This window comes from Ovis canadensis, chromosome 22 (genome assembly GCF_042477335.2).
Source record: "Ovis canadensis isolate MfBH-ARS-UI-01 breed Bighorn chromosome 22, ARS-UI_OviCan_v2, whole genome shotgun sequence".
Taxonomy (NCBI): domain Eukaryota; kingdom Metazoa; phylum Chordata; class Mammalia; order Artiodactyla; family Bovidae; genus Ovis; species Ovis canadensis.
This window is the reverse complement of record NC_091266.1, coordinates 28,625,780-28,639,802: the sequence shown is the minus strand read 5'-3', so window position 1 is coordinate 28,639,802 and position 14,023 is coordinate 28,625,780.

Sequence of the window (14,023 nt, the reverse complement as noted above, 5' to 3'; positions counted from 1 at the left end):
AGCCTCCCACACAAAGCACGCTACCTTCAGCATCCCTGACACATCCTCTAGGCTTTGCCTGAGCATGTCCAGTGAGCAAACTCTCACTAGTTTTCCAGTCCATTGTTGGAAAGCTGAGTTGTTAGAAAGTTTTCTCTTACGTTGAACCAAAATTTGTGACTTTTTATGATAAAGTCACTTTTTATGAACTAGTCACCATCAGTCCTATTTCAGCTTTGGAGCAACAGAAAAGTCTTCACTCTCTTCTACATGTGAACTTCACAGATTAAAAAAAAAAAATTGTGTCTTGAGAATTCTGAGTCTTCCAGCACAAACTCTTCTAGCTCCTTGAACAACATGTAGAATAATCGTCTTGTCCTCTTTTAGATTTCCTTGTTGGCAATGACCCTCTTAAAATGCAGTGCATGACATGTAGTATACTTACTTAAAATTTGCACATTTAATCATAACTACCATTTACTGCTTAGACACCTTACTATGGATGCTTCACATGTGTCATCTTATTTAATCCCCCTAACGTCCCACGCAGACAGTTCTTACAACTTTTATTTTATAGATAAAGACTGTTTTTATTAATAGACTCAAGAGCACAGGGCAGTATTGAGCAGAGCTGAGTGTGACAGCTTCACACTCACAACCCTCCCTCCACCACTATGATACTTTTAATTACCCCTAAAGCTTCTTCTAGTAAACAAATCTAATTTCTACACCCCACCCCTCCGCCCCCGTTCTGCAGTGTACATGGTCCCTATGTTTTAAGAAGAATACGATCCAGAAAGTCTGCTGAGAGAAAACTGACTCTACCCTGGGTGGAGAGCCCAGCCACGTGGTCTAAGCAAACACTGAGGGACTCGGTCAGTCACTCCCCAGCAGGGGCTGGGTTCCTTGGTGGCATGCTGCAGGCATTCTGGTGTCCATTTGTTAAATATTTTGTAAGCGCTTACTTGGACTTGTTAGGAAATTCCTGCGGAGGAACCATGGGCAGGTGCTTTTTGGGATGATCGACAGAGAATCAGACCCAGGTTGCCCTTATAGTCTATTACAAAAAGATGACACATGCTAGCCAACAACCATATGAAACAGAGGGCCGTGATGCTATTGAGATGTATTTCAGTGCCTCAAGGCAATGGCACCCCACTCTAGCACTCTTGCCTGGAAAATCCCATGGATGGAGGAGCCTGGTGGGCTGCAGTCCATGGGGTGGCTGAGTCGGACACAACTGAGCGACTTCACTTTCAGTTTTCACTTTCACCCATCGGAGAAGGTAATGGCAACCCACTCCAGTGTTCTTGCCTGGAGAATCCCAGGGACGGGGGGAGCCTGGTGGGCTGCCGTCTATGGGGTCACACAGAGTTGGACACGACTGAAGTCACTTAGCAGCAGCAGCAGATTTCAGAGGAAGGAGAAATTGTTTTCAAGAGTGTGCGGAATCTGGCAAAGTTTTGTGGAGAAGGTTACATTTTAGCCAGTATCTTATTCTCTATTCTTTAGTTTCATACTCTAAAGATGACATTAACATTTCAACTCACAGGGTTATAAGAGTTGAACAAAACAATTCAAAGGATTGTTTAGCACATGGCCTGTCATTTCATGTTACCCATAAAGTTTATGATTATATAAGAAGCATTGTTAATTGGAATCAAATACAGGGTTTCTGAAGTCATGCAGGCCTGGGTTCAAGTCCAGTGTGATATGGCTGTAGGCACTTAATTTCTCTGAGCTTCAGATTCCTCATGCATAAAATGGGGATGAATGATAGCCCTACTTCATACCTAGGTGGATTACATGAGTGAACACGGGCAACACAGTGCCTGGAAAAGAGTAAGTTCTCGGAAATTGTTCGCTGTGATTATCTTTTGAACTGGACTGTGTGAGATACGTAGGATTTGGGTGAGAGTAAGAACTCATTGCTTTCCTGGTGGCTCAGATGGTAAAGAATCTGCCTGTATTGCAGGAGACCCAGGTTTGATCCCTAGGTTGGGAAGAAACTCTGGAGAAGGGAATGGCTACCCACTTCTACTCCAGTGTTCTCTTTTTAAAAAATTTATTTATTTATTTTAATTGGAAGCTAATTACTTTACAATATTGTGGTGGGTTTTGCCATACACTGACATGAATCAGCCATGGGTGTACATGTGTTCTCCATCCTGAAGCCCCCTCGCACCTCCCTCCCCATCCCCTCCCTCTGGGTCGTCCCAGGGCACCAGCTTTGAATGCCTTGTTTCATGCACTGAACTTGGACTGGTGATTTATTTCACATATGGTAATATACATGTTTCAGTGCTATTCTCTCAAATCATCCCACCCTCGCCTTCTCCCATAGAGTCCAAAAGTCTGTTCTTTATATCTGTGTCTCTTTTGCTGTCTCCGCATATAGGGTCATCGTTACCATCTTTCTCAATTCCATACATATGCATTAACACATTGTGTTGGTGGTTTTCTTTCTGACTTACTTCACTCTGTATAATAGGCTCCAGTTTCATCCACCTCATTAGAACTGATTCAACCACTCCAGTATTCTTGCCTGGAGAATTCTATGGACAGAGGAGCCTGATGGGCTACAATCTGTGGTGTTGCAAAGAGTCGGACACAACTGGGTGACTAAGAGCATTTCAGATAGCGTGTATCAGGTGCAACGGACACTGTCGCTTCAGCTGGGCCATAGAAAGGGGGGGAAGGGAAGAAAGGAGTTCAGTGCCCAGGGCCGGGTGGTCTCGGCAGCCGGAATGAAGAGTCTGAGGTCTATTCTCTACTCAGTGGGGCCTTGCAGTCACAGTAGCATGCATTGTGTTAAAGATTTTGCTCAGCTCTCATTGCTCCCTAGCTCCCCCTCGTACCATGTCCTCTGCAGCCAGTCTCAAACATTCCACCGTGGGCCGTCGTTTGCCCTCTTCATGGCTGTGCTCGCCTCCTAACTGGATTCCTTCCTTCTACTCTTGCAACTCCACTCAGCTGTCCTCTAGATACCAGCTGTTAGAGCGGCTTTTAAAAATGTGAACTGCACTGCCTACCTCATCTCCTTAAACCCCCTCAGTGACTTTCAGGTCATTTAGGGCAAAATCCAAGTCCTTATCATAATTAAAAATCCTCTGTGTGATCTAGCCTCTCATTTACCCTTTCTATCAGTCAGCATTCTGGCAGGAAAATAATCATAAATTAAAATGGGTAACGAGTTTTTAATAAAGAGGCCGTTTACAAGGGCATGGACAGGATTTGGAGAACCCAACGTGAGACGGTGCAGTCATCTAAGAACAATCACTTGGGGAACGGTTACCTCCTCTGTGTCTGAAGGACAAGTGGAGTGAGGCCTTGTAGAACCGATGCAATAGCTTCATGCAGAGGTGACCTGATGGAAGTCATGGCCCCAGGTAGAGGGTCAAAGCCAACCACAGCCAACTGTCAGGAAGTGAGGAAATAAATATTTTAATTTCATTCTCCTCTCACCCTCTACTCTCCCGCTGGTGCCTTGCCTTGATCAACCTGAAGCCAGGAGGCATGAAAGTCCATTGGTGTAGTCCCTATAGGTGAGCTTCTCTAGGCACCAAGGAGGTTGCAAGAGTGTGGCAAGTACATCTGGAGGGGAGACCAGAAGTCTTGGTGTAGTTTTCTAGGGAATCGTGTGTCTCACATATGCCATTTCCTTCCGTCTCCTCATGCCCAGCCCTGCACCTAGCAATGTCTGCTCTTGCCTCTACTCTCATCCTCAGTATCACCAACTCAGAGAAGTCTTTCCCGACTTATCCCAGGTTAGGGCATGCCCCTTATCACAAGCTCTCACTGCGCCCCCTAGCTATCTTTTGCATGTACATTAAAATTGCATAATAATTAATTGTTCAATTATATGGTTAAGAAGTCTGTTAGGTTGGGAAAATAGAACCCAGTACAGTGGGCTCCATAGTAGAAGCCTGATAAAAATTTGCTGAAAAGTTGAATACTTAATACCCACCTTGTCCAGTCTTCAAATTTCTCCTTGTATGTAACCCAATTTTGATTAGAATAAGTCTTGCTCATGTTACCTGTGAATCTGTCATATTAGTGAACCAATGAGACAATAGGATATTTCAACAGGTATCTTTGAGTATCTACAACGTTCTAGACATCAATAAGTGTAAAGGAAACAGAGATGGGTAACATTTGGTACCTGACCTCAGGAGTTCATAGTTTAATAGGGGAAACAGTGATACAAACAAATAAATATCAAACAGTGTTACAAAAGCTCTTCTGACTGTCCATGCAAATTTTTCCTCCAGAGTATAGAGCATTCTGTTTCTATCTCTAGGGTCGGGGGAAATTTAACATTGGACATTTGAGTTGGGCCCTGAAGGATGAATAAGGTTTGGCCAAGTGAAGGTGTTCCTGGAAGAGGGAACATAAGGGACAAATACGGACTGTGGCACATGGAGGCAGGAACTTGCATGACCTATGTCATTTCCACAATTAGAATTCTGTACCCTAGTCAGCAGAATTTTCCAGGAGGTTTTAAATTTAATGGTCATCTTATACAAGTGACATAGTGAGGGACAAAAGCAAGGAGGCGTTGGGAGGCAGAGGAGGAATGGGAGGTTTGGAGGTCCATGAAGAACAGGGCAAGTCGGACAACGGCCACATGTAGCAAGGGAGAATGGAAGGATGACAAATGGTTTTACAGATAGTAAAATAATTTCAAGGAGTTAGCGCTTTGAAAAACTCAAGTCTACGCCCATCCTTGCCCTGATGCCCGACTCGTGATGTGAAAACAGATCTGCCATGTTCCAGAGCAAGGTGTGCTTTTCCTGAGTTTCCTAAGGCTGGGGCATTGGATGGCTCGGTTGGCACTGGTCTTGGCACTTTTGAAATAACATTTCCCCCTGACTGCCAACTTAATAGTACACTATCTTCATTTAAGACTTTTGTCAGCAACTTCTCTCTAGGCTGTTTCTGAAAACATCTTTTGACAACTCATATTCTTGCCACCTGCTGTTTCACCAAATTCACATTGCTTCAATGTCGTCTTCTCATTTTTTCTATTTGTGCAGACTTCCAAAGCCAGTAGCCATTTTTATTAATTCATGTATCCAACTGACCCAATGGGCGTGCAGTGTTTGTGCCAGGCATTATGCCAAATGCGGGAGATACAAAGATGTATAAAATATTCTCCTGGCCCTCAAGGAGCTTACCATCTAGCAGAGGAGACAAATGCAATACCAATTTTTATGGTACTGAGAGCCTCGGTCTTGTTTTCGCCACAGAAAAGGAACAATAATTTTGTAATGACATATAGGTGTTAGCTAATGCTGCAGTGTCAATTGCATTACAAAATATAAATGTAACGGATCAACACATTGTGCACTGTAAACTTATAAATGTTATATGTCAATTATATAGAATAAGTAGATGAAGAAAATTAGTTACAAATTGAAAAAAAAGAAAAGAAAAACTGTGTCAACTTTTTTGAGCATTTTGCAATAGGGTTCAAATTTTATTAACTTTTAAAAATCTCCCATAATGTTCTTCCACTAAACACATATTTCTCCTTTAAAAAAATTGTGAGATCTGGTGATGTTTCATTCTCAAAGTATACATCAAATTTCCCATGAGATCAATCTGTCTTAGTCTTCTATAGACTAATCAGTGATAGGCAACAATTTTCATCTTAGATAATAAAATAGAAATTGTGAAGTCTTATTATTCCACTGAATATTTTGAAAAAGAATGGAATCTCTATTCTTTTTTGGATGCTTACACAACGGGCAATTATTAATATTCTAAAGATAACGATCATTACTTAAAAATAAAAGATTGTCAAAATAATAAAGATAACCTAGAGATCTCTTTCTATAGGTTATTGCCAACCAAAGCAGCCTGAACACTTTTTAAATAAAAGTATGTGGCAAGTGAAGTGGTAATCACAGGGTTTTATGAATGCACAGAGGAGGGTCCCTAAGGCCGGCTGGAGGAAGAGCTATGGATAGTATCTTGGGGAGATGGCATTTGAGTTGAACCTCAAAAGGGGAAGAGACATCAGTTGAGCAGCAGTGACTGGAGGAAGGGAGTCCAGGCAGATGAACACCACATGAACAGAGACAGAGCCAGGGAGTGACAAATGGAGATGGGGTTGTTAATGCATTAGACTCAAGGCCTGCCTCTGTGGCCTTCCCTCAACTGCAGCCCCCTGGCTCAGTCAGGGATTTCTTTTCTGCCCAGTTTTGTGCTGCCAAGAAGGAAACTGAGTTTGGTGCAAGCGAAACAGGCTTTTATTCAACAGCCAGAGAATGGAGAAGGGGAGCTCAATCTTTTAAAAGTACCTTCTCCCCAGGGGATGGTAGCAAGAGAATTTTAAGGGCCAGGAGGCCGCAGGTCACCAGGGCTCTAGGAAAGTGGTGGAAGTTGCTCAGTCATGTCCGACTCTTTGCAACCCCCTGGGCTGTAGCCCCCCAGGCTTCCTTTGTCCATGGGATTTCCCAGGCAAGAATACCTGAGTGGCTTGCCACCCTCTTCTCCAGGGGATCTTCCTGACCCAGAGATCAAACCCAGGTCTCTTGCATTCCAGGCAGATTCTTTACCATCTGAGCCACCAGGGAAGCCCAGGGCTCTAGGAAAGGGGCAGAGACGTTCAGGGACGCTGGGGCATGTGCAGTCCTTCAGCCTTGTTTGCACATGGCACAAATTGTGCCTGGCAGAGTACAAAGACCCACTTTGGGTGGAGATCTTAGCATGACAATGAAACAAAGGTGACTCTTGGACACCTGGAGGTCTCATCTGCCCACAGGCACGTTCTAATGGTCAGATCAGAGCTGGTTCCCGTGATGGAGCACTGTTTATCTCTCAAAGCATATATAGTTGCAAAGCATCTCTGCCAAACACCAGGTAGTACTTTTGAAACAAACACAGGGATAAATCAGAGCAAGTATCCTTCAGTGCTCAGGGGTTGGTATGGAAAAACAGACAAGTCAAGGCTAGGAAATCCATGACCTTCAGCCTACTCTGCCTGCCACCGTGGATCTAGCTGGTTCAGTCTGGTTTCATTGACCATGTTTGTGGCATGCTGTTGATAAAACACAGCTAGCCTGTATGGTTAAAAACCAGTTTTTGTGCAAGAGGCCTGGGCTGCTTTAATGGATGACAAGAGTGAGTGAGATGGGGGAGGATAGGGAGGGTTGTGAATGCCAGAAGTTTGTTTGTTTTGAGTAGATTTAGATTATGGATGGCCATTGTAGGATTTTGTGATCAGGGCTCCATTCTAGGCATCTTGATGGTTGTGAGGAAGCTTCATTTGAGTGACCCAGTATAGGGTGGGAAAGGCAGGAAAGGCCAGTTAGAAGGCTATTACAACAATCCAAGTGAGAATGATGGGTGGGAAAGGAGTGGGAAGGAGAATGTGGCTTTTTTTTTTTTTTAATTTATTTGGCTGCTCAGGGTCTTTGTTGCAGCATGTGGGATCTTGTTCCCCAACCAGGAATCCAACCCAGGCCCCCTGCACTGGGAGCACAGAGTCTTAGCCACTGGACCATCAGAGAAGCTCCTGAGACTGTGGCTTCTGAGATCCATGAAGAAGGCGAAAGCAGGCAGGACTTGGTGCCTGATTAAATACGAACGTGAGGAAGAGAGAACAGAGTGCTCAAGTCCAGATCCTAGTTAACACCTGCGAATGAACCAGCCAATGACTGTGATAAAGTGTTTGCCCATGAAGTTAGGTCTTGGCAGCGCAGCCTGATTCCATCACCTGATGGCTGTGGACACTGCTGTAGCCATTCAGTCTCCCTGAGTCTGTTCCCCCACTGTTAGATGGAATAATAATAGGATTGGCTTCAAAGGGTTTTAATGAGGATTCAATGAAATAAAGGGTGTGAGAGCATTTTAAAAAGTTGAAAGGACTATCACAGGCAAAATGTTATTGCTCAAATGCTGCTCCTGTATTCTTTACCATCAAACCTTGCATTTCTGTTTATAGCTTGCAAAATAAGAACCTCTTCCAAAATCAACCATCAGTTCAGTTCAGTTCAGTTCAGTTCAGTTTAGTCGCTCAGTCATGTCCGACTCTTTGCAACACCATGAACCACAGCACGCCAGGCCTCCCTGTCCATCACCAACTCCTGGAGTTCACTCAGACTCACGTCCATTGAGTCAGTGATACAATCCAGCCATCTCATCCTCTGTCGTCCCCTTCTCCTCCTGCCCCCCATCCCTCCCAGCATCAAAGTCTTTTCCAATGAGTCAACTCTTCACATGAGGTGGCCAAAGTACTGGAGTTTCAGCTTTAGCATCATTCCTTCCAAAGAAATCCCAGGGCTGATCTCCTTCAGAATGGACTGGTTGGATCTCCTTGCAGTCCAAGGGACTCTCAAGAGTTTTCTCCAACACCACAGTTCAAAAGCATCAATTCTTCGGCACTCAGCCTTCTTCACAGTCCAACTCTCACATCCATACATGACTACTGGAAAAACCATAGCCTTGACTAGACCAACCTTAGTTGGCAAAGTTTGAAGACTAATTCCATAAGTAGTGTCAAAACTTTGGATTTGAGGGTGAGGCAGGAGGGAAGCAATCATCTTTTGTCCTCTTTTAAGCAGTAATCCTCTGTTTCTCTTTTTAATAATACTTAATTTAAAAGAGGCATTCTAGAGACTTCCCTGGCTGTCCAATGGTTAGGACCCACTGCTTCCATTGCAGGGGGCACGGGTGCAATCCCTGTTAGGGAAAATAAGGTCCTACGAGCTGCATGGTGTGGCCTAAATAGGGTACTTATTCTTTTTTTTTTTTTTTTAAAGGTGCCTTGTATTGTAACAATATTGTAGCCAGTGATTATATCATAAAACACATGGAAGGACTTAAAAGAAAGCTGAATATGCAGCTTGTTATTAATTATCTTAATTTTCCTTTTTCTGTTACTTCTTCTGAAAGAAAAAAAATACTTCCCTTTTAATCACTAACTATTTGGGCTCCAAAGCTCTGTAACAAGAAGAGTTCAATTTTGTATATAGGAAGGCAAGATCTTTTTTGCCCAACATTATTACTTTCAATACAGGAGGTGGATTTTTGATAGGAGAAACGAGGGAATTTGGAAGTGTTTTGTCCACCTATTGGTGATCTTAAATAATTGCCAGTTTTACTAAATGACAAAAGTTTCACAGTTGTTCCTTTAAAGAAATGTTCCTACCTATTAATAGGGAGTAAACAAGGATTGGAGAAAGTTGGCTTTGAAATGTGTTTTTAAAGTGTGGTTGGCACTTGAGGGGGTTTACCATACTTCAGACAAAATATTAAAGCCCTAGTGAAGTTAGTTGTCTTAGTAGGATGTGGGCAACTATCCACCTTCTCCAACTTCCCCCAGATGGAACTTTCCACAAGTCTGAGGGGGCACTAAACAGAGTTCTGTGATAGACATTAAGCCCTGCCTTAGACCGTATCTGCTTTTTCTCTCTGGGGTTCAGGGAGGTAATACAGAATAGGGTCTAAAGAGTTTTGAACATCTATTGGAAAAAGTAGTTATAAATAGTTATGCCCAGAGTTGGGGGTGGGGGTGATGTGATGTGCTTGCGTCTATGTCTGGCGAGTGGACGGGTAGAGAAATTTAATTTTGTCATGCAAGAAAGGAAGTATTGTGGTACCTTATAAAAGGGGGATCTGTTTTCAGTTTGGATTCCTTCTGCCAAAACTCCTCTAACAGCCAGAGATGACAGTGGAGTCCAAAAATCAGTTTACAGAGTAGAAAAATGCCTGTCTTTAGACAGATTGGCCTGGTGAGCAGAGTGGTTAGAGAGGAGCTGCATCTCATAGGCTTGTGTGCTAAGTCACTTCAGCTGTGGCTGACTCTTTGTGACCCTGTGGACTGTAGCCCGCCAGCCTCCTCTGTCCATGGGATTCTCCAGGCGAGAACCCTGGAGTGGGTTGCCAAGCCCTCCTCCAGGGGATCTTCCCGCCCCAGGGATCCGATTTGCTTCTCTGATGTCTGCTGCACTGGTAGATGGGTTCTTTTTACCAACGCCACCTGGGAAGCCCCCATAGGCTTTGAGTTTGCAACAAAGAATCAGAATGCAAATTCGCAATGATTCAGAATGCTAAGATTCAGTAAAAATCTTGGGCTGAAACTGAAGGAGGGTGTCTTGGCCCAGACAGAGCCATGAGAACACGCACAGGGCATCAGACCCACCCAGGATGACAAACCCAGTTGGCCAGGCCCAGGGCCTTCTCCAGAGAAGATGGACTGGAGGTGAAGGACAGAATTTTAGAGTGTTCGTTGTGTCATTTCTCTCCTACTGACTGGATTCACTGATTGTCCCAGTACTTGTTTTCTTTCCCATAAGTCACAGGTTAACTCTCCAAGTAACAAAAATTACAGTATCCAGAGCATGGTGAACCATCAGTCCCCTTGGAGAATTCCCTGTGGAGGCACCAAGCACTTTTATCCCTCTCCACAGAGGCATGAATTGAATTCCTGTACACATCTTTCCATCCCACCTCCCACCCCCTAGTGGACAGCCAGTTGCCTGCTTATTAAATAATCAGTTTTTCCTCTTCCCTTATTAGACATGCTCACCTGGATCATATATTAAATTCTCATAAGTAATTAGGTCTCTGTTTGGACTCTGATCTCACGGATCTGATTTCTTTATTCACACATCAATATTAACTTTTTTTAAACACTCTAAATTTGTAACAAATTTTAAGCTGATAGGGCTGCTACATCCACATTATTCTTTTTCAAAATATTCCTTCTTCCCAATTTAATTTTTCCCACGCTGATATTTCCTATGAACTTTAGTACATGTGGGGGTGTTTCCAGTTTGTTCTCATTGCTCTGTCTGGGCCAAGATACCCTCCTTCAGTTTCAGTCCAACATTTTTACTAAACCTTAGCATTCTGAATCGTTGTGAATTTGTATTTTGATTCTTTGTTGCAAACTCAAAGCCTATGGGGGCTTCCCTTGGTAGAAAGAACCCGTCTTGTCTATCTTCCTTAATATTCATAAGGGCTTTAAAAAAGCCCTTCTGTGGTGGTTTAAAGTTTTCTTCATAGGTCCTTTCTAACTTCCTAATCCTTCAATCAATATGGAGAAACTGCAGAAACTTGAAGATGAAACTTGCAAGGTGAGAGGATGATTTCACCTCTACAGTAAGATTATTATTTCTTTGCTAATTTCATTTTGTATCACTCACATCTCTAATTTTGTTCACGATAGTCCAGGCGATTAAAAAAAGAGAAAGGTAACCTTAGGATTTTCCTGGTGGTCCAGCCTACCTGCCAATGCAGGGGACAGGGCTCAGTCCCTGCTCTGGGAAGAGTCCCTATGCCGTTGGACAACTAAGCCTGTGTGTCACAACTACTGAGTCTGCTCTCTGGAGCCCCTGAGCCACAACTACTGAAGCCTGTGAGGCTTACAGCCCAAGCTCCTCAATGAAGATAGCCCCTGCGCGCTGCAACTAGAGAAAACCCACAGGAAGCAGCGAAGACCCCAAAATAAGTAAATAAATAATGAACAATTGAAAAAGCGAACTTTAAAGAGTCTCCCTCCTTTGATTCTTCCCTGTAACTCCCCCAGCTGGAATCCTCACCTTGCAAACTGTTCTCCTTGCTGTCACCTGGCGTGTCTTGGTCTTCATTGCCCAGCCTGGCCCCCGAAGTCCTCTCCTTTCTCTAAAGTCCCGAAGCACATGTTGCAAAGGTTCGTTACATTCACATTACCCATGTAACACTCAGACAACTTGGTATGGTTACCGGTCTTTTTACCTCTCTGTCTTTCTTCCCAAAAGATTGTTGGAAAGGTCAAGTGTGTCATCCTTTTTCGTTTCCCCCTCCCCGCTCCGTCTTCATCTCACCCGCAGGTCTCAGGTAATGTCTTGCACTTTCTTTAACCGCTTACTTTTGGTAGCAGCAATTGTGCATTCACCGTAGCACCCAGATTGTTCTCCTACTGGGACGTTCTAAAAGTAGAGATTTTTTTAAACTTAAAAAAAAAAAATCCAGGAAGTGAAAATAATGCTTGAATATCCTTTCAGTGCAAACAGAATGGCCAATAGTATAGTCTACTCACCATGTGGAGAAGAGAATGGCAATGCACTTCAGTATTCTTGCCCGGAGAATTCCATGGATGGAGGAGCCTGGTGGCTTACAGTCCATGGGGCCCTAATGAGTTGGATATGACTGAGCGACTAACGCTACTACTACTACTATAGTCTACTCAGCAATACTTTGGTTCCTTCTCTTACCCTATGGGAATATGTGCTTTGAGTAGAATGATGAGCAGCTGGTACCATTTCAACTGTGATGGCATTCACTCTCTCATTGATTGAGCCATTCAGCTGCATTCTCGTCTAAATGCCCCAAAGATGATACTCCAGTCTAGTTAATCTCCCCATTTCCCAAGCCTCACTTCCTCCTTAAAAATTCCACAGATATTCCCCAGGGAGCCCTCCTTTTTCTGAATCTCTCTGGCCTTCTACAGACCATCTTTTTGGTTTTGGTGGTTACCAGTGTGGTGCTTGTCTTTTTTCAGAGCAACTCACACTTGGAGTGTGGACTCCAGAGGGTTTTGAAACCTGGTCTTGCCCCATGTCTACTAGCTACACGATCTCGGACAAGTTACTTAAACTCTCCAGGTCTCCTCAGTTTCCTCATCTTGAAATATGGATAATCAACATGGTTTCAACTTCTAGGATTCTTATAAATATTACACGAGTTAATATTTATTTGTAAAGTGCTTAAAGCAGTCCCTGACCCAAAGTAAACTTTCCGTAAGTATCTGTTTTTCTTTTTGTAAATTATACTCCTTCACTTGCTATTGGTGTGCCCAGCCCACGTGGCTAAAGAAGACAGGAGTCAGTGTAAGAGAGAGCTTACTATTCATAGAGTCATGTGAACTGGCTTCTCTCTTCTCTTCAAAATGGAAATCTCAGTTCTTTTCATGAAAATGAGCAGTTCTCAACCTCACTGCCTCTACAGGGCAGGGCTTGAAGATCAGTTATGAGGTTCATCCTGTTACTACTGAGTACTAGCATCTTAATATTAATAACTGCAAAGTATATTCAAGAACTTTCTTCACTGGGCACTGAAAAAAGGGGCAAGTTTGGAGAAAATGAGTTGACTGGCTGGGACTCCCTGTCCCTGTTTCTCGTAGCTGGTAATGTGTTGGACAGATGGTGGAAGAGACACGGCTGTGTATGTCACATATCATCAGCCCCTTGCTTTGTAGGACCTTAAATTGTTCCCTGGGTATTTAATGAGTTTAAATTTGGTTTTCTATAATAAAGATTGTAGCATTCTCAAGGTCAAGGGGCTGTGACTTATGAATCCTTGTAACCCCTGGCATGGCTAGAAGCACTGCACAGATCAAGAAGCCCTCATCAATAGATTCATTGTTTAGACTGGTAGGACAAAGCAATGTTTGGATGCTGTTAAACTGCAGTTGGAGAAAAATTACAAGTAACTATAAAACTTCCCACAATTCCTAATCTACTGTGTCTTTATTGGTACAACTCATGACTAAGAATGCTGATTCCATTCCAGTCCCTCTCATCACAATGAAGAGCAGTAAAACCCTGGAGGGAGATAGAAATGAGGGACCTGATTCTGCTAGTTGAGATAAGTCAGACACAGAAAGACAAATATTCACATATGATCTCATATACATATGGACTATAAAAAAGCAAACCTCATAGAAACAGAGTCAAATGGTGGTTACCAGAGGTTGAGGGTATAGGGAAAGTGGGGAGATGGTCAAAGAGTATAAACTTCTAGGAATCTAATTTGCCACATGGTTAATAATACTGTATTATTCTACACTTGAAAGCGGCTCAAATGTTCTTACCATAAAGAAGAAATGGTAATTATGTGACTTGATGGAGGTTTTAGCTAGTGCTGTGGTGGTGATCATTTTGCAATACATCAGATTAATACTTCGTATACTCTAAACCTACATAATGTTATATATCAATTACATCTCAGTAAATCTGAGGTGAGGGGAGGGAAGAGAAATGGGAGTCCTGGACCATCCAGTTTAGAAGTTGAGTGTTGACTCTTCTTTGGAGACAGCCCTTATTTTAAAAAA